The sequence below is a fragment of the Cryptomeria japonica genome, chromosome 7, assembly GCF_030272615.1.
Source record: "Cryptomeria japonica chromosome 7, Sugi_1.0, whole genome shotgun sequence".
In the NCBI taxonomy this organism is placed as follows: domain Eukaryota; kingdom Viridiplantae; phylum Streptophyta; class Pinopsida; order Cupressales; family Cupressaceae; genus Cryptomeria; species Cryptomeria japonica.
The window spans coordinates 136,768,127-136,770,750 of record NC_081411.1 but is presented as its reverse complement, the minus strand read 5'-3'; positions in this window follow the sequence as shown (position 1 = coordinate 136,770,750).

Genomic DNA, 2,624 nt, shown 5'->3' with positions numbered 1-2,624 from the left:
TTCATGCATTATTCTTTACCGGTACTGAAATTAATTGATAAACTATCTACCAGCATGAAAGTTTGGTTTATCGGTATTAAGCATTAAAATTAGTTAAGTTGTTTTTGGTTTAAGTTTTGTTGACAACTGATTCACCCCCCCCCCCCTCTCAGTTGTCTCTGGGACCTAACAATTGGTATCAAAGCTGAGTGTTCTTTTTGCAGAAGTTTAACAACTTGAGGAGATCAAATGGCAACTAACTATTTCAGGAAGGATAGTCCTAAGCTTGATGGAAACAACTATGGAATATGGAAGATCAGGATGGAAACTCATCTAAATTGTATTGGAAAAGATATTTGGGATGTTACATTAAATGGATATACTATTGCTATTTAAGGTCAACCTACTCCACCTACCTTGGCTAAAGATGAAGAAAATGATTGCAAGGCAAGAGAAGCACTTTTGAGCGCATTATCAGATCAGCAAATTATGGGATTATCAGATAGGTCTACTGCTAAAGATATTTGGAACCATTTGGAAACACTATATGAAGGAGATTCCACAGTCAAAATTGCAAAACTTGAAAGCTTCCGAGTCAGGTATGAAAATCTGAAAATGGAAGAAGATGAAAGGATTACTGCTTTTATGGAAAGAGTCAATGAAATTGTTTTGGGTATTAAATATTATGGAGGAACCTTAAGTGAGAGTGAAATTGTTTCAAAAGTTTTAAGAGGATTTCCACTGGCATACAAAATGAAAGTTACTACTATAAATGAACTAAGAACAATGCCTAATGCATCAATAAATAGGGATACATTGATTGGAAAACTTTCAGCTTTTGAAATTGAGGAATTTGGTCTTGTTGCTACTATAAAGACAGATCTAGCTTTTAAAGCATCAACTTCATCTGCACCATCATTTGACAAATCAGATTGGAAAGCCTTTTATGCAAGAGAACTTGAAGAAAGTAGGAGAGAAAATGAAGAGCTTGAATAACTTGAAGCACTATTTGCAAGGAAAATGCCTAAAGGTCCAGTTGGAAGTAAGTATAAAGGTAAAGCACCCTTTAAATGTTTGAACTATAATAAGATTAGTCATATGGCTTCAAGATGTCTTGAAATACATGCAAGCTTAAGAGAAGAAGCAAGAAGAACATGTTGGCAAATGCACACTTCAATGAGGCATTGAAGGTGATTGAAGGTTTTGTCATTGATGGCAACCTTGCAATCCTAAGACACTAACAAGACAATTCACTGGCACCAGCAAAGACAAACTCTACACCAACATATACACCACCAGCATCGACAATGAAAGGAAGCATACCACCACTGAAGCCGACATGAATTTTGATTATATTATATTTTGTTTATTATTGTAAAATCATTGTAAGCCAACTAAGGCAAATTGTAAAATGACTCTTATATAAGGGAGATCATTGTAGAACATTCTAAAAAGTAGAGATAGGATAGTATGAGGCAGACCTATCATGCAAAATATAGGTTAAAGGTCTATGTATGAAGTAGAGCTATAAACCGGTACTGGATCTGGCATTGTAGATGCTATTCTGAAGTAGTACAAGACATTGGATTTATATAATCCCTTTTGTAATTCGGTGAGACTTCCATTTGAGCAGTGAGCTCTAGGCACTTGGCCTTCCTGCATGTGTAGGCCCCCTATTGTAAGTAATATTCTCTTATTGGCCAATAAGTGAATATTGTGGGTCACAAATCCCACTGAGGTTTTTCTCACACCAGGTTTCCTCATTAAAATCCTATGCTATGGTGTGTTTTTCATGTGGTTGTTGTTATCTTTATTCATTGCTTTATTTCTGATTTGCTGGTATACAATATTGATATGCTTTACATGTTTTAAGTTTAGAAAATCTTATAACCGGTTAGATACTGATTCAACCCCCCCTCTGAGTATCTGTAGGAATCCTAACAATTGGTATCAGAGCCTGGTCCTCTATTTTTAGAAGCTTAACAACTCGAGGAAGATCTTGACATTGGTACATATGGAAAACTTGATGAGGCAATTAGAAGGAGCTCTCTCAGACTATGATGCAGAAAAGTTGAAGAATATCAAACTTGAAGATGATCTAAGAGTTGCACAGGATATTATTCAAGCACTTCAAGATAATCTTACCATTGCAAGAAACAAGAGAAGAGAACTCTATGGAAAGATGCAAAGTGAGAATGATGAGAAAAAAACTCTTAGTGATCTAATGAATAAACTGAAACAAGAGAACATGAAAACAAAGAATGAGATGCAGGATATAACTATGAGATTTTGTAAGGAAATTGAAGATAGAAAGAAGAATGAAGAAGATCTAACTAGAACACTGAATGATGCTACAAATGAAAATACAAGACTCAGTTATGAGAATGATATGTTGAAGATAGATTTGATGCATGCATAGAATAACTCTAATGAACTCATGAGATAGAAAGGTATCTTGGAAGGAGAACTGGCTGCTACAATTCAACATAAATAAAAACTCAAGAAAAGAACAAAAGAACTGGATGAGATGTTGAAGAATCAGAAACCAAATGGTGATACAAATGGCCTTGGCTTTGAAGTTGGTGAAAGTTCTGGTACTGCACAACAACATGATCACAACAAACCGGTAAGACAACCTAATGCTT